The sequence below is a fragment of the Bubalus bubalis genome, chromosome 1, assembly GCF_019923935.1.
Source record: "Bubalus bubalis isolate 160015118507 breed Murrah chromosome 1, NDDB_SH_1, whole genome shotgun sequence".
Taxonomy (NCBI): domain Eukaryota; kingdom Metazoa; phylum Chordata; class Mammalia; order Artiodactyla; family Bovidae; genus Bubalus; species Bubalus bubalis.
This window is the reverse complement of record NC_059157.1, coordinates 32,087,752-32,110,894: the sequence shown is the minus strand read 5'-3', so window position 1 is coordinate 32,110,894 and position 23,143 is coordinate 32,087,752. Positions and strand designations below refer to the sequence as shown.

General features: G+C 37.2%; 1 protein-coding gene across 9 annotated transcripts in view; it reads left to right on the top strand.

The window, feature by feature from the left end:
* The window catches only part of TENM3 (teneurin transmembrane protein 3), a 1,064,917-nt gene that overhangs the window by 737,940 nt on the left and 303,834 nt on the right, over positions 1-23,143 (top strand). The window lies entirely within an intron of this gene.

Sequence of the window (23,143 nt, the reverse complement as noted above, 5' to 3'; positions counted from 1 at the left end):
TCAAGACTAGGCATTAGAATTGTAAATGTACAGTATCTTTCCACCTCAGTGAAGGCAGAACATGGATAAAGTTAATACTAAACATTTTTACAGTGTATCTATGGAGAAAGTAAGTTGGTAGTATCTTTGCATATAAAAAGCATCTACTTGTATGTATTTTATAAAATGCATCTCCAGCCCCCATTTCTGAGAATATCTCAATTAACAATAACAAGATATCTACCTGTAAGTGCCTGGGGTCTAGTTTAGACTCTTAATGAGATGCCTCAATGGAAGGAGACCACTTGAAGATTTTATTAATCTCTGTAGTGTGGAAATGGAAACACTCTGAAACAGAGATACCTAGTTCTAAGGTCTGATAAAACCACCGTGACCCTAGTACAGAGAACCTTAAAACTGAGTAAAGTTAAATTTGAGACAAAATTATTTCTCTGTTCTTATATTCACCAAGAGTAAAATTCTGTATATATTAAGCTGTTCCATTTAGGAAAATTCTTCTGTTACATGTATTTTTTGACAGTTTGGTAACTCATAAGCCAATTAAAGACAGTATCTGAGAGTCAGATGCACATTGTCAAAATATATGTCAACCATGAAAATCAGCCTGCTTTAACTTTGCTGCTGCTGCTGCTGCTACGTTGCTTCAGTCATGTCCGACTCTGTGCAACCCCATAGACGGCAGCCCACCAGGCCCTGCCGTCCCTGGGATTCTCCAGGCAAGAACACTGGAGTGGGTTGCCATTTCCTCCTCCAATGCATGAAAGTGAAAAGTGAAAGTGAAGTCACTCAGTCGTGTCTGACTCTTAGCGACCCCATGGACTGTAGCCTACCAGGCTCCTCCATCCATGGGATTTTCCAGGCAAGAGTACTGGAGTGGGTTGCCATTGCCTGGCCAAACTATTTGAGGTGGCAAGCTGAAATACACAGGAAAACACTGAAGTTCGGTGCCTGAGAAGGACGTGTATCACATACACATCAGTGGTTGCTTAGGGGCCGGAGGAAGGGAGAGGGAGGAGAAGGATGGGAGGAGAGCTTGAGGGGTTTACAGCCACCTCGGTCACATTTCCCTCATAGCTCAGTTGGTAAAGAATCCACCTGCAATGCAGGAGACCTGGGTTCAATTCCTGGGTTGGGAAGATCCCCTAGAGAAGGAAATGGCAACCCACTCCACTATTCTTGCCTAGAGAATCCTGTGGACAGAGGAGCCTGGTGGGCTACTGTCCATAGGGTTGCATGGAGTCGGACACGACTGAAGCAACTTAGCATGCGTGCATGCATTGGAGAAGGAAATGGCAACCCACTCCTGTATTCTTGCCTGGAGAATCCCAGGGACAGAGGAGCCTGGTGGGCTGCCGTCTATGAGGTAGCACAGAGTCGGACATAACTGAAGAGACTTAGCATGCATGCATGCAAATATGATTGCACTCAATCGTATTTGATAGTATACTTCTCACTAGCCTCCCTGACTGTTAACTTTCCTCTTCAGTTCCCCCAAAGCAAATCATCTTTCTTGGGGATCAACTTGATCTTATTTCTCTCCCACTCAGAAAATCACAGTGTTGTATCGAGAAAATATTTGAGGCTGATGGAAGGAATGTCAGAGAGAAGACATTGCAGGCTGAAGGAGGCAGGTGGGCAGAGCTGTAAAAGTTGGACGTATATTTGAGAAAATAATAACCTACTTGGAGCATGAAGTTCATGAAAGAGACATTTGGAAGATAAGGCTAGAGAAGTTGGATGAAGCCAGGATATGGACGACCTTGAATCTTAGAGGAAAGGGTTTATTTCAATGTTCATTTGGGATCTGTTGGGAATTTGGCATAGAACACCTGTGCAGTATATTTGGGAGATCCCTCTGGTGGATAAATTGTAAAAGGGAGGTAGTAGGAAGAAAGAAACCAACCATGAACTTTTCTTGTTGCTGTTTTTAATTCTTGACTGCCTCTTAAATTTTACTCAATATAAGCTTCACAAAGGCAGGAGCTTCTGTTGAAGTTGGTATCCTTGAGTGAGAACAGTGCCTGACACTTGGCCGTGCTCAGCGAATACTTGTCGGTTTGAATAAACGAGAACACCAGGATCCAAAAAGATTAAGTGACTTGTTTGCATTTACACAGATAATCAATCGTGACAGACCCAGAATTGAAAATTGCAGCTGATTTCCAGACTGGTGTTCCTATGACTGTGAGATGTGAGGGTGTCCTACAGGTCATTTCCACCAGCATACCTTCTTTCTTCCTTGTCTACTCTTTTATTCCAGCAAATGGTTGCAGGGTATCTCATCTCTTACATACCCATTACAGCCTTCACAGAGCTCTTAATATATTACTTTCATCAGATATAATTGGTTAAATTGTTTATTCTACTGCTTTTTTATTTTGGAGGGTAAACTCAAGGTAAGAGACCCATGTCTTCCTTGCAGGGTTTTATTTGTTTCCTTGTTGTATTTTCCAGCAGCCCTCCTCTCCCAGAACACTTGTACTCAGAACACCTTTTTCTGATCTTGGAAGCTTGATGACTGACTAAGCAACCTTCACATCTGTCTTTTAGTGCAAGTTATTGAGAAGTTACAAGCATACAGTTGAAATTATTTTTGTCATATTGGAAAAGGGCCACTTAAAATTTGCTGGATGTTTTGTTAATAGTTGAAGCAAGTAGTGAAGTGAAATTTTTAAGGATTTTCTTGCTCTCCACTCAAAGCCATAGTCTTGTGAATTTAAATAACTAGTTTATCATTTTGCAACTTGAAAAAATTCACTGTCTGATTCTGTGAGACCACCTTGAAATAAGATGCCACAAAAAGAGAAGTATTGTATGAAAGCTTTGTAAAGACTAATGAGAAGGCCCACTATTACTGCCTGACTTTTACTCAGTAATATTGAAAAGTCATTTTCTCTGTAGTCAGTGTATTGCTTTATTTTAGGAGAATAGTATAATTGGTGGAGTACTTTAGTCTAAGTATCTCTTACTTGTGTAAGTACTTTGCTATAATGTCTTTCCCTGAAAAAAAGTGTTACTCATTAAGTGTAATAGAGGCTCTTACTATGATTAATAAAATGTTAAGGGATAAATGTTCTTAAATAGACCAAGAAATTGCCGCACTTTTATAAACATATATAATTGTCAGTGAATCATTAACCTTTAGATATAGAGATGTTTCCCTCACAGTTGAGAGGAAAGAAGGTAGGAATACTGTACTCGTGAAATGTGAGTTTCTCCAAAATGTGGAGTATTCATTATGATTCAAAGTTATCCTGAAATTATGTAACTTTCCAGATTTAAAACTTTCTGGAGAATATTTCACAATTCATTTCAAAAACGAATTAAAACTACTAAAATATGAACAGGCTTATGCTGAATATGGCAGTAATATGTAGTTCTACAATGTATTAATTTAGAATTTTTAAAGTTGAAAAATTCCAGAGTGAAAACACTCAGGCTTTTTATGCTACTGAAAGATGATTTTAGGGGAAATGTGTGCTTTGAGATAGGTTTTCTGAGAGAACTGTAAGTCTATATGGTATTTATTAGTTGTTATCTTATAATCTTATTACCTTGTAACCACTTCATGTTATTTTGCATGTAAATAAGATTAATATATTTGTATTTTTGTTTGTTGATGTCGCTTTTTGAATATCCTTCTCCTCCTCTCAATGCTCAATATTACCTGCCTGGATGTGTTTATTCTTTTGATGCTTACTCTCTGAATTAACTAGGGGTTAGTCTTTGAAAGTCCTTTGACAGATTTTAGAGACAGACTTTCTGAGATAATGTCACTGAGGTTTTTTTGGGGGTTGGGGCAGGGGAAGGGCATATTGATTCATAAGTCTTAGGAGAGTTGAGTAAAATGATCTACATAAGCCATTAAAGTTATTTTATAATAATTAAGTCTTTTTTAAGGAAAGAGCTTGAGCAGAGTGAAATAAACATTCGCAGTGGTTTTATACAAATTACTAAAGTAAGGCACTAAAATGTTTTGGGAGCAAATAAATATTTGCTGAAATCTTAGAGAATGGGACATTGCTCTTCTGGCTTTTTAATTGTAACAGTACCCTGCTAGAGTATTTAGCTTAGTTTACTAAATGTATATTTAGTAAATACATATGTATTTAGTAAAAACTGTGTTGAACATCAGTGACTTATTAATATAAGATGCCAAAAGCTCACTAATAATAAATATGCAGGATGGAAAGAAAATAAATAAAACAGTAAATAGTTCTTGTAACACTTTAGTGCTTATAACACTTCAATAAATATTGACCTTTTAAAATATTGTTCCTTTTAAAATTGTTCATTTTAAAACAATTTTTTTGTTTGTTTTAAATTTTCTGTTTCTCATATTAGAGGCCAAAGTTAGATCCAGGTCTCAATCTGTATTAAACTTTACTAAACAGAGACAAAGCTAAATCATTTTTGAAGGTTGGATCCAAAATATAATACTATCTTTGAATAGTGGTATTAGGCTGCTGGGCTGATGGCTTAGTTCATATTTTAATGTAAATCACCAAAGAAGAGAAGAAAACAAAGCACTAGCCCAAGAAAGAAGTAATTCTTCATTAGCTGTGTTTTTAGGCATTTGAGGATGAATTAATTTCCTAGGGCTACTAAGAAAAGTTATTGCAGACTGAGTGACTGAAAACAACAGAAATATATTGTCTTATAATTTTGGAGGCTAGAAGTCCTAAATCAAAATGTGGGCGAGCCGTACTTCATCTGTAGGCACCGATGACAGGTGCTTCTGTGTCTCTCCCAGCTTCTGATGGCCCAGGCATCCTTTGGCTGGTACCCGATTCCTGTCATCTTCATCTGGCAGTCTTTCCTCGATATCCCTGCATATCGTTTCCTCATCTTATTATTTATGGTTCTTATATAAGGGCATCAATCATTGAATTTAGGCCCACCCTAATCCAGTATGACCTCATATTAACTAATTTTATCTGCAAAGACCTAATTTCCAAATAAGGTCACATTCTGAGGTTGCAGGTAAACATGAATTTTGCAGACTCTATTTAACCCACTACAGAGGAAAAGGAGAGTAGCATAGAAGAAGGAGGTAAAAAATGATTTTCTTCGCTGTCCTTAGCTTTTTGCTTTCCCATTCCTTCATGGGTTTGGGTAAGTTAGAATGGAGTGCTCATACCTTCACACTCTGATTCCTTTGAAGATATCTTCTCTGCCAAAACTGATTGATACTTCTTTTCTACTGAGTCTTACATTACTGTAAATGCCAGTGAGAGAGCCCTGGAATTTTGAATGTTTGCTAGTCAGTCATAAGGGGAATCCCGTGGATGGAGGAGCCTGGTAGGCTGCAGTCCATGGGGTCGCTAAGAGTCGGACATGACTGAGCGACTTCACTTTCACTTTTCACTTTTCACTTTCATGCATTGGAAAAGGAAATGGCAACCCACTCCAGTGTTCTTGCCTGGAGAATCCCAGGGATGGCAGGGCCTGGTGGGCTGCCGTCTATGATGTCGCACAGAGTCGGACGTGACTGAAGCGACTTAGCAGCAGCAGCTGCATGAGGGGAAATCAAAATTTAGTTTTTATATTTCTGTTTTTATTTTCAGAATTTTAAAAACTAGAAAGAAACAGCAACAAGAAAATGATTGTGACTGCCATACTATAGGTATAGCACTCTGGGGATATCGTTACAAACGTTATACTTGTAAATTAAATGTCTTACAAGATCCTGTAGTCATTGGTTGATAAGCTTTACGTGGGTATGGTCTGTTGGCTCTCAATTTCCCTATACATTTAAAACTTAGAAGCTATTTTTTAATGAGAAAAGAAGCAATTTGATAAATGAACTGTGTGATTCTCAAAAAGCTTATTTGTAATTTATTTTAAAAATTACCCTTGACTTTCTATTTAAGTTGCCAAATTGAAATATCCATACATACCAGAAAATAGTTTCTAAAAGTCAACTATTTTTTTAATAAACACGTGAAATACCATTCTGTGAGAATGAATGGATATCTAGGTCAGGAATTTCTAGAGGTTTGTCTTCATCTTTCAAGACAATAAATGATGCACTGAAGTATAAAGTATTAAATTCCCAGGGAGTGATGGATGAGATCCTTTCCTGAGAGCAGCTATTGGTTAATTAGATGTGGGAACGGTCTTTTCTGGGCAGTGCAGGTAGGCTGCAGACAAGGGAGAAAGCTCAGTGCTCAGACAGTACTGACTCTTCATTCTGCTCTGGGTCAACACTGCAGGAAGAGATTTTCTATGTGGAATAGAATACTACGAAATAGTGTAAACCTGTCTCCTGAGCATCCACCTTGTAAATATTTAATCTTACGATTAGAGTGTGAGGACAATTTGTGCCCTTTTGGGTTTAGGGGCTAGAGAATGGTTTGTTGTTATTCAGTTGCTCAGTTGTGTCTGATGCTTTGTGACCCCATGGACTGCAGCACACAAGGCTTCCCTGTCCTTCAGTATCTTCCCGAGTTTACTGAGATTCATGACCATTGAGTTGGTGATCCCATCCAACCATCACATCCTCTGCTGCCCTCTTCTTCGGCCCTCAGTCTTTCCCAGAATCAGGGTGTTTTCCAATGAGTTGGCTCTTCATGCCAGGTGGCCAAGGTATTGGAGCTTCAGCTTCAGCATCGGTCCTTCCAATGACTATTGAGGGTTGATTTCCTTCAGGGATGACTGGTTTTATCTCCTGGCAGTCCAGGGGACTCTCAGGAGTCTTCTCCAACACCACAGTTCAAAAGCATCCATTCCTGGGTGCTCAGCCTTCTTTATGGACCATCTCTCACATGGGAAGGGGTTCTAAATCTGGGACTTTCTACCAGTTATATATTTTACAGGGTTTATAGGTGGGGGTCTCCTCCTCAGGGGCTGCCCTGGTAGCTCAGATGGTAAAACAATCTGCCTGCAATGCAGAAGACTCGGGTTCTATCCCTGGGTCAGGAAGATCACACGGAGAAGGAAATGGTAACCCACTCTAGTAGTATTGCCTGGGAAATCCCCCGGACAGAGGAGCCTGGCGGGCTGTAGTCCATGGAGTCACAAAGAGTCAGACATGACTAAGTGACTTTCAGTTATTCTTACTCAGATTTCTCAGTCAGACATAAGAGAATATCCACTTATACTTTTGGATCATCATCCAGGCATCTCTTCAACTGGTGGGATATTTTTGCCACATGAAGAAAGCAGGCGTCTCACCCACCACCCTTCTGAGTATGTGTTCTCCCACATGTCATTTATCCACAATTTCAGTCCAGGGCCTCGTTAGAGGAGGGGGATATATTTTAAATTACAAACATTTTCCTTCTTGTTTACATGCCATTCACAATTAGAATGGATTTCAATTAAAAATATGCATTTTGAACAAATATCTGCTAGATCTTCCAAAAAGAGTATATTTTATTATATGAAAGTTTTTCTGAATCTTATCACAGAATATTTTTCCATGCAAAATATTCTAAAAATGACCAGCCTGGGAGAATTTGGGTTGGTTGCTCCTTTCTCACCTCTGCCCCCGGTTTGCTTCCTCTGTTCTGTGAATTTATACCATTTTCACTTGAAATGAACTTGAAGTATGCTGCTTTCTAAGGACAACAGGGAGACCCAAGTCTTAGCTCTGGAATTCCTCAGATCACCCAGGAGAAAGAAGATGGGTTTAAATTCCTAATACCATTCATAATCATTAAATTTATTTTAAAAAATGTTTGCTAGTTTTAAAGTATTTTAAGGGACTGCCCTGATGGTCCAGTAGTTAAGACTCCTTTCTTCTAGTGCAGGGGACTTGAGTTTGATCCCTGGTCAGAGAACTAGACCATGCAACTAAAGATCCTGCTTGCCCCAACTACAACCTGGAGCAGTCAAATAAATCAAACTAAAATAAAAATAAATAAAATATTTTAAGCTCAGATGCAACAGATACAAGGCGTACAAATGTTTCATGGTCATCTGTTTATTAAATACCTAGTTTCTCATACTTGTTTCGAAAACACCAGTTACTTTGTTCACTTGTTTTCCTACAGAATTTAGGTCCCCAGTGTATTTGACAGTAGTCAGATTTCTGCTTTATCTGGGGCCGTGGAGCATGATGACACACAGCCTATTTACTGCTTTGGGTGTCAGAGATGTGGGTGCTACTCTTTGATATGCTGCCAACCACCTGACTTGAGTTGGGTAATAAAGTCCTGATAATGACGCCAAAGACTTGAAATTCTCTGAAATTCCTCCATCATATATATTTTTTTAAACTGACACATAACGTGTCTTTTCAAGTGTACATCATCATTGACCAGAACTGTGTTCTCTGTCTCTACCTACATGGAAATTTTCCTGATAAAACGAACATTCCTTTTTTATGACCAGCTTTTTTTAGTTATCTTGATTGATGAATAAATAACCCAACTTGGCATATTATTTTTAGTAGATCCCCCTTCCAATACTTTATTAAGCTCTGTACCCTCAAGTTCTTTAATTACATCCCAGGGCCTTTGCATGCTAAGTCACTTCAGTCATGTCCAACTCTTTGCGACCCCATGGACTGTGTAGCCTGCCAGGCTCCTCTGTCCATAGGATTCTCCATGCAAGAATACCGGAGTGGGTTTCAGTATTCTGCCACTTCCTTCTCCAGGGGATCTTTCCAACCCAGGGATCGAACCTGCGTCTCTTCTGTCTCCTGCACTGGCAAGCGGGCTCTTTACCACTAGTGCCACCTGGGAAAGGTAAACTGGAAAAAAAAATCAAGTGTGTGCGTGCGTTTTAGTTAGCCTGTTAACATTTTTGTCTTCTTTGATTCCAGTAATAGTAGTCACTAATTTATCTCTGTTTAAAACTATTGGCCAATTATTTTGAGGTTAAAAAAGGTAATATCAATATGGATCTCTCCAGTAAGTGATTTAAAACAAAGATCACTCTATCAATGATGATGAGAAGATTTTAGTTATCTTTGACATAGCTAAAAGAGCCATCAACTGATTTTTAACAGTTTATGTTTATCTTTACAGATTTCTAATGGGAGCACTGTTTCTAATAAGTAATTTTTATTCTTGAATATTGTTGATAAGCATCTGAGTGTCTGCATAAATGGATTGTCAAAACCAGAATAAAGAAACAAGCTGACATTTCGTATCTCTCTTTTGTGTAGTATTAAGCTCAACTACCATATGCCCCAGTTTCATAATTTTACAGTAGTAAAATAAAGCTAAAGCCTTACTTGCCTTAATTTCAGCTCACCTAATTCACATTTCATATGGTAAAGTTCAAAAGAATTTTATAACTTTAGAGAGTAAAGGCCTTGAAAGATCACGAGGAAAGCAAGACCCCAAGAATTTAAGCAATTTGACTGTGTTCGTATGTAAGTATTGGTAGAAAGAGAGCTAGAAGCCAGTGCTGAATTCCTACCCAGTATCCTCTCCATTATACTAATATTTTGTTAAAATAATGACATCTGCTGTGGAGAAAATAAAGCAGCTATCTTTTTAGTCTGTGTAATATATATGCAAAATGCTGCTTTAGGACATAAATATAAGGAAATGACTTTAGTGTTTTTTTCTTCTGTTATGTCAGATATTCCAGAACATTTGGGAGAGTTCCTATAAATTTAAATTTTTTAATTACAAAATATCCACCTGGGACTGGGCCACTTTCAGAAGTGAATAATAAAATCATAGAGCTGGAAAGCGTCTCAAGTGGCCACAGATACTAACTTACCTCTTGGGTAAGGTCATCGTTAAAAAGTATGGAAGTTGTTCATAGGCTGTTGGAACTAGCTTTGTGCTGGATCCCTGAAGTCATTTATATGACTATACCATCTTAAGTGAGGTTTTTATTAACTACTGAGAATAATATGTAAAAGCTGTGTTATAAATTTGGTGATCAAAAATTATTTTAAGGAAACAGATAAAGGCCCCTCGCATTTATGTAAATCTGTATTTTAAGAGTCTGCTTGAAACTCAAAAAGCATTTCCTCACCTTGGCTTAGTTTCCCGAGGTAATCCACACAATTTTGTTGAATTCAGTTTAGCATAAGAAGAATGATACTCATAATACTCATTCTCAGTTCTGAACACCAGGAAGACAGCTCTTTGGTTAAGATTCTGGACTCCAATCTTACCACTTCCTACACTACTATAGAATAACGTGTATGTTTGTGCTCCTAGCTCAGTCTTGTCCGACTCTTTGTGACCCCATAGACTGTAGGCCCCCAGGCTCCTCTGTCCATGGAATTCTCCAGGCAAGAATACTGGAGAGGATTGTCATGCCCTCCCCCAGGATATCTTCCCAACCCAGGGATTGAACCCAGGCCTCCCGCATTGCAGGCAGATTCTTTACCATCTGAGCCACCAGGGAAGCTTATGGAATAATGTGTATAGATGATTTCAAAATGGGAAAAGGAAAGGGAACAGTAAACCTTACTGGCTGCTGAGAGGAGGGAAAAGAAACTTAGGAAATTGATCCTCAGTTACTCTTTGCCAGAAGTGAAAATAAAATACATTGGTCAGGACTACCATGCTTTGGAGCTTCTGCAAACACCAGGCTGGCGTTTCCCAGAGGTTAGAGCTTTGCTCAGGTGTGTGTTATCCATTATACAGCATGTATTGTCCACTGAAATGGGTCAGTTCTGAGACTTTTGTGAAGCTTGCAGGTCATGAGAGAAAAGCAACATTTCCTATGATCCCCAGCTAAATTGCAACACGTATAGCATTTTTCCATTCAAACAAGACAATTACAGGGTTTTAAATAAATTAGATTTGGAACACTATTTTAAGGAATTATAGTGAAAATTGGTATTGTTTTTCTAGTACAGAAATCCTCCAGTAACAGAACTTATCATATCTGTCAATAAGAATAAAATTATACTTGCCTTGAGTTTTATTTGCATTTGTTTCCCTGACGATTTTCTTGTGGAAATTTTAATGAGCAGTGAAATGACCAAAAGCTGGACGGCCAGGGGGAAGAAAATAAAGGTAATCTAAACATGCTTAATTATCCTCAGTCTAATAAAAACTTAACACTAATAGGGATAATGCAAGAACATTCATATTATCTAAAAACATTTTAAAGTGGCCTTCCACTGTTAGGAGAGTAAATGTGCTGCTATTAATATATATTATATCTATATGATGATCTTTCTCATACACATGAAAGTGAGTATATTATAATATTATCTAGGGCTCCCTTGGTGGCTCTATGGTAAAGAATCTGTCTGCAACACAGAAGATGCGAGTTCAATTCCTAGGTCAGGACAATCCCCTGGAGAAGGAAATGGTTACCAACTCTGGTACTGGTATTCTTGTCTGGGAAATCCCATGGACAGAGGAGCCTGGAGGGCTATAGTCCATGGGGTTTGCAGAGTCAGACATGACAGAGCACACATACAAGAAGTAAAAATGTATTCATAATTGAAATAGTCATGTGAATAGATATTTAAGCAGAACGAGTATCACTTATACAATGAACTTATTTACAAATTAGAAATAGACTCAGTTCAGCTCAGTTCAGTTGCTCATTTGTGTCCGACTCTTTGTGACCCCATGAATCACAGCATGCCAGGCCTCCCTGTCCATCACCAACTCCCGGAGTTCACTCAAACTCACGTCCATCGAATCGGTGATGCCATCCAGCCATCTCATCCTCTGTCGGCCCCTTCTCCTCCTGCCCCCAATCCCTCCCAGCATCAGAGTCTTTTCCAGTGAGTCAACTCTTCGCATGAGGTGGCCAAAGTACTGGAGTTTCAGCTTTAGCATCATTCCTTCCAAAGAACACCCAGGGCTGATCTTCAGAATGGACTGGTTGGATCTCCTTGCAGTCCAAGGGATTCTCAAGAATTTTCTCCAACTCCACAGTTCAAAAGCATCAATTCTTCGGCGCTCGGCCTTCTTCACAGTCCAACTCTCAATCTATACATGACTACTGGAAAAACCATAGCCTTGACTAGATGGACCTTTGTTGGCAAAGTAATGTCTCTGCTTTTGAATATGCTGTCTAGGTTGGTCATAACTTTCCTTCCAAGGAGTAAGCGTCTTTTAATTTCCTGGCTGCAGTCACCATTCAGTGATTTTGGAGCCCAGAAAAATAAAGTCTGCCACTGTTGCCACTGTTTCCCCATCTATTTCCCATGAAGTGATGGAACTGGATGACATGATCTTAGACTCACAGACATAGAAAACAAACTTATGGTTACCAAGGGGGACTATCACTATTTTCAATTAAACTTTTTCTAACAGTTAAAAGAATGCTTCATTTTAATTACTAAAGATCTCCAAGATGGGAGTGAGGAGTGGATTTCTTGAGTAGACTTTCTAATTTTAGGAATTTCAAGGTACATTTTATTTATTTATTTATTTTTGCTGTGTACTAAATTATAGAGTGGAAGCTATTACCAAGTTCTCCATTCTGTCTAGCACCTTGAACTCTTTATATTATTCTGCCTAAAAGTAGCTATAACTGCCTTTTTCTTATCCTCAAGTTTCTATATTTGTGTTGTCTTTTTTTTTCCTTGATTAAACTAGCAATAAGTCTCTGTGTTGTGTGTCTTTTCAAACCTTACCTCATTTTTTTTTCTTTACTCTCTCTTCTGATTAGCAGTCTCTATTCTAATTAATGCCCCTTTGCTTGTCATTCCTGGACATAATCATGACTATTAATATGCTGCTGATTACAGCTTTGTCCCCATTCCATATGTGGGTATTCTTTTCTTAATATTCTTTTGTGTACAGTTTTTGGCTGCAGAATTTATGTTTCTAGGTTTAATCCATTAATATATAATTTTTTAACCTGAAGAATATTAGCTTTTCAAGGATTTATTGGGATTTTCTTTGCCTTTTTTAGTGGTCTTTAAACTCTTTGCTTACATTCCCGTTAAAAGAATTTTGATAATGGTATTCCCTCACACATTTTTTAGTTGAAATCTTAATTTTTCATCACAAGTAAAAATAGTTGCAGAGGATTCATTTCCCGTGTATAACAAATATTGACATTTTGAATAAAACTGTTGAATCACAGTTATTTAAATATCTGTTAATAACAATAAATGGTAGATGTCTGAGTAATTTTATGCTTGTAAGTGTTAGTCATTCAGTTGTGTACGACTCTTTCGTGATCCCATGGACCTTAGCCTGCCAGATGCCTCTGTCCATGAAATTCTTCAGGCAGGAATACTGGAGTAGTTTGTCATTTCTTTCTCTGGGGCTCCTGTAGTGGAAATTAGAATTGGACGCCTTGATCCAAGGGACCCCCCAGGACATGTTGATTATCCAAGTATTCCTCTCCTTTGTAAAGAGATTCTGGCTGCCAGTTTGTTTAATTGTGAGCCATTTGAGGGGCCATTGCTCTTCTGACCTTAACATATCTAATATGCTCCTCAAAGATCTTTCCTTCAGAATAGACAATTTTATACTTAAAATCATTTATTTACAAATTTAAAACTTTCTCATGATTGAATATTTTGCATTATTTCCTGTTCCCTGAGACTTGTATTTTCATTTCGCTTTCCCAAGAGTATTTCATTTTCATGCCATTTACCTTTCTTCTTGAAAGTCCTTTTATTCAGTCATATATAAATAAAAAATTTAATTAAAAACATTTTCTATGGCTGCAAGATTCTTAGAGCTATTAACAAAATTTCTGCTTTGAGTTTTTAATAAAGTTATAAAAATCAGTACACACTTGATCCAAAACTAAATATGTACATTCTAATTAAAAAATTATTGACCATAAAAAATAAAATTCCATTGGAAACACATATCTTAATGAAATGCAGTGGGGTAGTGCTTGTCGTCTCTTATTGAGGAAGAATTTGTTCACTGCTCTTTGGTTTGCCGCCCTACATTGTTTGTGTTGGGACGGTGCCCCACGGATAGTTCTCTTTCTTTTTTAGATCGGAAGTCAGAAAGGAAAATCTTCTCTGCAGATACTTCCTCAGGCAAGTTATTATCAAGGCATAAAATTGATTCCTTTGCAAATATTCAGGCATGCATATCCTTTGGAGATATTTTTTTTCTTTTTCCCAGAATGACACATACCACAACTTGGAGACCACTTGTTGAGCACATGACACATTTTTATGATCATGAGTATTTCTTTAAAAGAATATTTTGTCAATATCAGCATTTGCTCTGTATATATTAACCCAAATTCAAAGTTATTGATTTTTTATAGATGACTGAGTATAATTCATCTAGGGCAGGGACCTGTGTTTTAGAATACCTAGTATTCCTGACTCTTGTCCTTAGTCAACAGACTTGGTGAAAACTCAAACACCTTCTCTCTCTGTACCCCGTTTCCAGATGTTCTCAGGCAAGTTAGGTTTGTCCCTGATTGAGGATCACTGATTGAAATTTCCGCTATCCTTTCTAAGCCTCTTGGCTTTTTCATGTGTTTTAAGGACCTGTTAAATTTTAAAGACTTCTCTTGTTTCTATTCTTTTTTAAAATAAGTTTCTTACCATTTTTTAAATATGATAAGAGTTCCTGCCTCCTGTATCTTCATTGTAGACTGCAGTCTTAATAGACCAATTTTCATCCACATTGATGCACTTTTATTTCATGGAGGTAGTTTAGTTGCTAAGTCATGTCTGACTCTTGCTACCCCACGGGACTGTGGCCCACCAGGTTCCTCTGTTCATGGGATTTCCCAGTCATGAATACTGGAGGGGGTCACCATTTCCTTCTCCAGGAGACCTTCCCAATCCAGGGATTGGACCCATGTCTCCTGCATTGCAGATGGATTCTTAACTAACTGAGCCATGAGGGTAACCTTTTTGTATCATAAATACTACCTTTTCTCATATTAATATTGTGTCCCCTACTTGCTTTCCAGTTGAACTTTCCCAGTTTATCTGTACCTGTAGCTTTACATTTAATCTTTCCATTGGATCTGCTTCCTGATACTGTTGATCACCCTGTACATAGTGGGTTGCAAGTCACGTTGTCTCGTTCTCCTAAACCTACTACCCCCATCTACACACCTCAGCTCTTCACAAAAGTTGATGTAAGCCATGTTTCATGACGATTTCCGTAAATAAGTCCTGTGATTTTGTAGAAATCTCAAGATGGCCAGTGAAATTTCCTTGTAAGTTTCTCCCTTTTCCGGTCACAGTTACCTGGAGCCAGCTGGAATTCCTACCGTGCCTTTAGAATGGGATGGGCTCCTTTTATAATGGGATGGATTCCTTATAACGTGCCGTGTTATCTCCTGGTTTGACATCCTTTGATCACTTCAGTTCTTGTTAGGAGAAGGAGAGGCAGATACCTATGCTTAAGTTACCATTTTATTCCAGAGTTAACTTACAGATTATATTCTTTTGAAAACTGAATCAGTGATTTTCAAATTGTGTAACCACAAAATCCTGGCTCACGGGACTGAGAATATATTTATCTACTATTTATGTATATTGCGTTTTAAAAACTAGCTCAGTTTTGCTCTGGGTTTCCCTGGTGCCTCAGCTGGTAAAGAATCGGCCTGCAGTGTGGGAGACCTGAGTTCAATCCCTGAGTTGGGAAGATCTCCTGGAGAAGGGAAAGGCTACCCACTCCAGTATTCTGGCCTGGAGAAATCCATGGGCTGTATAGTCCATGGGGTCACAGAGTCAGACACGACTGCATGACTTTCCTTCACTAGGAAAGTTAACCAAAGTTTGAGGTGCAGAGGGAAGACCAGATTTTTTTTTTTAATGAAATTATATAGATTAGATCTCAGTATTTAAACTGTTCCTCAATTTTGTGAGGCTGTGTTGGAAATAACCCGCCTCTAGTGCTGTTGGTATGCAAGGCTGCGGTGCTTAAACAATATGTCCCGTGCGCACCACAGATGAAACGTACCGATGTCCCGACACCATTCTCTCCCATTTACTCCCAGTGGTTTGACTATTAGAAGCGCCCATGATGGGTCTAACCTGGATTAAACAGATTGTGTGTGATGATCTCGCTGCAGCCACAGTGCAGCCCCACTGTTAACTCTACACACCAAGCCACTTGTACCTGGCATCACTTACTAACACACGACATGCAGCTTTTCTGCATCAACCTGGACAGCAGTTAAGAAAGTCGGGATACAAAAAGAAATTGAAAACTGATACTGTTTTAAATAATCTGTAATTTCAATTTTTTTTGAGATAATTCTAGTACAAAGTATAATAAAACTAGATGTATAAGAAACCCTTTAAATCATTGGTAAGTGTACAAGTGGAACCGAGACTTTTACTGGATAAAGTCATGTTACTGTAATGGTTACTTGCTTGTGCGTTACCACACTGTGTTATAATTTGCTTCATTACCTTGCTCTTTGATACATAGTGTGCATTTCTCTGTCACTGTAACGATTATAATGACAAATTTTCACCTTACTGCACAATCACAATGGCATTGACAGGAATGAACTCCAGAGGCTGGGCCTGACAGGGAGGTTGGTCACTCAGGCCCGGTGCTCAGTCGTATGACCTGTACCTCTCTCAACTTTCGCCCTATCTGTTAAATATATGCGATGTCATTAAACGCTTTTAAATCTAAAAAAAAAAGAAGAAAGTTTCAATATTCAATGAAATGACACAACCGAAGTGTTAGAGAACAAATGGCATTTATGATGGAGAATATGTTTAACATTAGACAGAAATGCCTTAAGAGGAAATTTAGAAACTATTTTGCGGTTCTTAAAAAATTGATACTTTAGTGCCTTAAATTGTTAGAAACCCTTACCTCTCTTCTCCATACTTATTCATTCTGTTCATAAATTCAACTTGTGTAAATGACAGGTGGTAGCAAGCCCACACTCTGGGATTTCATCTTCACGAGTTAATTCATCAGACGTTTTACCTTTTGTTCTGTAGTCACAGATGGTTTTAATATCTGTCTCTATTGAGTCACTCAGATGTGTCCATTTCCATCTTTCCTGGGTAAATAATAATTCATCATCCCTCAAGTGACTATGATAATTGGATTCCAAAAGAGGATTCAAGATCTGTAGGCACTGTCCTGTTCAACATTTGCACTCTATGTTCCTGTCTCTTCTGTATTTGAATAGATTCCAGCGTAAGTGCAATTCATGGCACCATTCTTTTTTCTTTAAGTTACTTAGATCTTGTGGGGAAGCCCTAAGTGTAACCTCTTTGCTTTCTAAAAATGGCATTTACCATTCCAGAAAAAGTCCCTGGTGGTATCACTTGACTCATTTCAAAGTGACCTGTTCTTGATAAGTAAAGTGTCATCTAATAACTGGAACTCCTCAGAGATTTTCAGTGGGTGTTTAAAATGAATACTTTTATCTAAAGCCATTTTAGTCTTTACCAAACCTTTACTTTCTCCCTATTTTCCAATTTAGAAAATAGGTTTATTTCTTCTTTCGATCTTTCAGTAAAAACAAAATAAATGATGTGGTGGTGGTTCGTGGGTATGCTTTTAAGTTTATTTGGGCCTCGTGAGGAGGAAAAGAGGGTGAAGAAATAAAGTCTTTAAGAGTGGCTTGCTGATTTCTTTGATGCTGGAAGAGTGTATGTTTTTCGGAATAAATCTTTTTAAGCTAGAAAATGTTGATTTTTCAGGTGAAGAATGGTACGTTGATCAGGGCATAAAATTTTAGCAGCTCGTTGTATTCCTTCAAGATTTTTAAACTACACACATGGCACGTATGTGTATATTTCGAATTAATTTCTTAAGTGTTCACTGTTCTGATTTAAAACTCCAGAGTTACTCATGCTTTAAGTAATTCCTCTATCACAACCGCAGAAGTGAACTTTCAGGCCTGACACTTCCCAGGATGGAGTGCGTGGACTTGAAGATCAGATGTTTTAAATGTTATAAGAATGTCCTGTTGAAAGGAGAAGCTACAGAATACCAGCTCTGCTCCCAGGAGGGCACGAATGACGCTGGTCCTGCCGCTTGCTTGAGTCTTCAGAAAGGTTACTGACGTCCCCTTCTTAAAGTTTAAGCTCCCAGATAGACACTCTTTCAAGCCACGTTTCTTCAAATATCACATCTATGAGTTCATGCATTTAATTAGTGTAAGATTTAGGGGGAAATATATAAGCAAAATTTATATATAAATTTATACAATTTTTTTAGTTTCTGATTCTGAGGCCCACTGAAGGCCTCTTAGGGCAATTAACCCATCTCCGTGATAGTTTGAACACTCACTTTTCTTCCTCACTCTTAAATTCTTTTAAAATTTGATATAGACTCGTCTTAGAAAGAGACCTTAAGGGTTGAAGTTATATTATTTTGCCACAATTTATGTAAAGAGAGCAAAATTGTCATTGATGTGTCTTTGTTCTTTCAGATACTTATTCTTAATTTCTTTTTTTTTTTTTTGTCATTAGTCTTTCTTTCAGTTCAGTTCAGTTCAGTCGGTCAGTCATGTCCAACTCTTTGTGACCCCATGGACTGCAGCACGCCAGGCTTCTCTGTCCATCACCAGCTCCTGGAGCTTGCTCAGACTCACGTCCGTCGAGTTGATGATGCCATCCGCCCTTTCTTTGCTTTCTTTGCTGTCTGGATTTGATTAACAACCATTTCTGATGTTTCTTCTCAAAGACAAATTGTAAATAACTCAGTTGCTGTAGAACTGTCATTTCTTAATTCTGGCAAACTTCTTAGAGACCTTGGCAACCAGAGAATAATCTGTTTTTTTGGAAACAGTTTTGTTCCATCTCTAACCATGTGTCTAAACGGGATGATTCTGTATTAAGCTTTCAGAAAGTTCCCTACACCAGAGCATAAATGCAACATGGAGATGAGACAAAAAAATTTCTGTGAGATATTTTTTATATCTATTGCAAGGATCGTGCCATATAGTTAATATTCTTTACAAAATTTTAGTATTGTCCTTATCTGCTTGTGTTTATCAGTGGCATTGCTAAGGGCAGGGCTTTCAGAATGTTCTTTCTCATTCAGAATCTTCCATTTGATGAAAACCTTTAAATACTCTTGAACTTCTGAAATTACTAGCTGTGTAAGGACTGGGCCATCTTGTGGGTAGAAAGAGCTTAGAGAACATCCTAGCTGACTTTATGTGTTTGGACCCATAGTTTCCTTCTGCCTTTTGACATAATCAGTCCTCCACAGGTATTGAGTTCCCTAGAAAGAAGTGTGTGGTGGCCATGGTTTGCAGGCGCTGATTACACCCTGGAAAGCAAATAAAAATGACCAAGCCTGTAATTTATTTCCCGTGGTCACAGGGTTCCTAAAAGTTAGCAACTGAGAAGAAGGCGGCATTGCATAGGGTCTTTCCTGCCTGCCTCATCTCTCTCCTATAGTTGCCTTTTATCAAGGTTTAGAATTTTTTCACTTTATTGAGTAATTCCTCTGTTGCATTCTATGATTTTCCTTTAAGACGAGTTATGTGAGTGATCTCCCTGGAGAAGGAAATGGCAACCCACTCCAGTATTCTTGCCTGGAGAATCCCATGGACAGAGGAGCCTGGCGGGCTATGGTCCACAGGGTCGCAGAGTCAGACATGACTGAGTTGCCTTTTATCAAGGTTTAGAATTTTTTCACTTTATTGAGTAATTCCTCTGTTGCATTCTATGATTTTCCTTTAAGACGAGTTATGTGAGTGATCTCCCTGGAGAAGGAAATGGCAACCCACTCCAGTATTCTTGCCTGGAGAATCCCATGGACAGAGGAGCCTGGCGGGCTATGGTCCACAGGGTCGCAGAGTCAGACATGACTGAGTTGCCTTTTATCAAGGTTTAGAATTTTTTCCCTTTATTGAGTAATTCCTCTGTTGCATTCTATGATTTTCCTTTAAGACGAGTTATGTGAGTAATCTATGTACATTTCCTAAATACAGCAAAGCTGTTTAGTAAATTTTATACCTTAGATACAAAAGATCAGAGTTCATCCACTTTATTTTTCATTACTTATTTTTAATGATCATAAATGTAGTGTTTTATATCCTCCTAAAATTATTATTTCTGGTAAAGGAAATGAATATTGAAAATTGAAGCAAAATAATGAATAAAATTATGGAGATGCTCTGGAAAATACTTGGAAAGATCTAGTTTAGTAAAAAGAAAAAGGATGAAAAATTAATTTACTTTGACATTATATATATATTTATATTGGGCTTCCCTGGTGGCTCAGATGGTAAAGAATCTGCCTGCAATGCTGGAAACCCAGGTTCAGTCCCTGGATTGGAAAGATCCCCTGGAAAAGGGAATGGCAACCCACTCCAGTATTCTTGCCTGGAGAATTCCATGCACAGAGGAGCCTGGAAAGCTGCAATCACAGAGGTCGCAAAGAGTCAGACACGACTGAGCAACTAAGCACGCACATCCACACACTTAACTCTTGTATTAATCCAGTATTTATTATATATTATATTTTATATTATGCCAGTATACATAAGAGCTGTTTCTAAAAATTTGCTGTTGCAAAATGTCTTTAATGAACATATCTGAATGTTAACTTAGCTTACTTCGTTTTGTGATATTTAAGTACATTTTTATTTGTTGAAAGTTTATAATTTTAGAGAACATTAAAAATAACTCTTGTGAACTTGCCTCTTTCTGAAAGGAACAAGTCCAGTAAAATTAAGAAATTAGCCAAAAATTGTCTATAATGTCATGTGGAAGAAATTTACTGACTAAAAGTTTTTTAAACTGCTATTTTAGTGCCATTTAAACACTGACTCTATTTAATGGTTGATGTATTGTTCGTGCAGCTCCTATAATTCTAATTTTGTTTAGCAAATAAAATATGACTTTCGCATATAGAGTTTTCTTTTGTTTAAGAATTTAATCTCCTGGAAAAAGTATGACATATGGCATAAAATTTTAGTTCTGTTTTTCAGGATGTTTTTGTAACCCCCATCATGCAATCTTTCATATAGTGACGTGACTCTTGGCCACTAGAGGGCAGTAAAAAAATTGATGTTAATAAACGTCATTGTAGCATTTTTTTAAGCTTTTGTACCACTGTTCTAGATTATCAACCCCCGAAGTTATCTAGATGTCTGCTTTTAAGCCAGAAAAGAAGTGCACCAATCTGAAAAAGAACTTACCTTCATATCTTCATAGATTGTAATTTAAAATCTTCCCTTTTTTGTCAGTGGTAATAAATTAGTTATGAATCTAGATAAAATGTTATTTAATCATGTAGAGTCTGAGGAATTTATGGATTAAAATGCTCTTTTGTTTTATTAATGTTGAGGTTTATTCTTGGGATTGAAAAATCTTTGTGATTGATGGCTGTTGACTAAATTTTATTGGATAGATTTTTATTTGACACATTTTATTTACCAGCATATTTTCCTCCAGGGAATATTTGTCTAATAAGGTGTTTTCCAATTTTATTGGAAATTGGAAGTAGAAAGTAAAAGGTTTCATATGTAAAATCATTTGGAGCTCAGTACATATCCACATTTTTCAATAACTTAATACAGTAAGTGTCCAGTTTAGTTTCTTGTTAGACACGAAAATGTACTCTTTTAGCTTGAGGAGCTTAATGTCTCTGTAATTTTGACTGTTACTGCTTTCCTAGTTTAGAAGTAGATAAAATTACTGAGTGAAATAAATGTTAAAGTTCTCCAGTGGCACTGCACACATTTATGATTTATTTAGTCCCGTGATGAAATGCCAAAGACCACTTTTAAGGGTTAGTCAGCCTATGCTTTTATATTATTTTGACTTACCTTCTCATTTATTTTGTGTATCTAAATTCATTAGTTTGAAAGTTATAAATATATTTATCATAGTCAGCCCATCACCCCCAGAACCCTTCAGCCTAAACTCAGGCTTATGAATACTTAATTACTGACTTGGAGAGCGTTAGTGTCTTGTTGAAAAAGCAAAGCTTATAATATTGAATGTGCAATTTTGAAGAAATGAGGAATGCCATTTGTTTTTATTAAGCTGGGATTTGAATGTTTGAGAAAATCATTGAGGGAGGCATTTCCTTAGAAATTGAGATAATAATCCTCATTTGTGGTGTTGAAAATATTATTTTTACAGTACCCTCATTCTGTATAAATAAGCAGAAGTTAGTGCCTGAAAGAAATAGGTTTACTTTATGTGTCTACTGATAAATTGCTTTCTGTCATTTTTCATTCTATGGAGAATTCTGTATAACTTCAAAATGAGAAGATGTTTTTGATCTCTAAATGGGGTATCACTTTCCTCTGATGGAAATATCAATATATTGATTTAGGATTTCCAATACATGAAGAACTGTTTTATGATGGCATTGATATCCATTGTTTACGGATGAATAAGTAGATTGAATTATAAAGGAGTCTTTTCCCCTGAAGTTTTACATACATGTTTACAAAATAAAGACAGAAGATAAAAGAAGAGGAATAGTGATTTGTTTAATGGAATCTATATTGCACTCTTCTTTGTATGTGATTTACAGTAACAGGAAATATTTCAGTATAATTTCAGATTTTGTGTCAACAATATATTGCTTTGAGAAATTATGCTAAGTATTACTGCAGAATTTTTACTGCAGAATTTTTTTTCAAGCCATCACATTTTTATTCTCTCTAAGCTGTGTAGAAAATTCACTTGTTTTGGTCACGCTAAACTTGTTTGTGAAATTGGTACTAAAAATAAAACAAAACCCAATAAGAATTTAATTTCACAAATCTTAAGTGGATTCCTGAGTTTTGCAGTAATTTAACCATCATCCTAAGTTTCACTCTCCCAATCTCTCAAAATGAAGCTTTTCACCAAGGAAGTTATAGGAGGCTGTTGGCACAGTTAATTGTTTGCTGAAATTTCCTGAAAGTATAGCAGGCTACTTTCCTAATGGTATTTTTCAAAATTGCAAATTCCCTTCTGTCAAAGTGTGAGAGAAGCATTTTTGCAATGCAGTCTTGGAGTTTATTTGTAGATCTTAAAAAAATTTAACTAATATAGTAATGAATTAACTTTGAAATTATTTCTTAATTTAAAAGGCTGTGTTAGTACAGATGAAAAGTTAAAATGTGGATTCTAATTGTATTTGGAAATTTGTAATTTTGAAAAACATTTATAGAATAATGAACAATGAATTGTGTCATTTTAATTTTTCTTACAAATTAAAAAAAAAGGGACATGCATATTTTGTGAAGTTTTCTTATGCATCTTATCTTAACTCTAGGTTTGTGTGATTTCTAGATGCAAAATGAATTTTTAATCAGTGACTAAACTATGGTTTTAATATGTCAAATCTCAGCTGACATCTTTTTTTTATGTAATTAT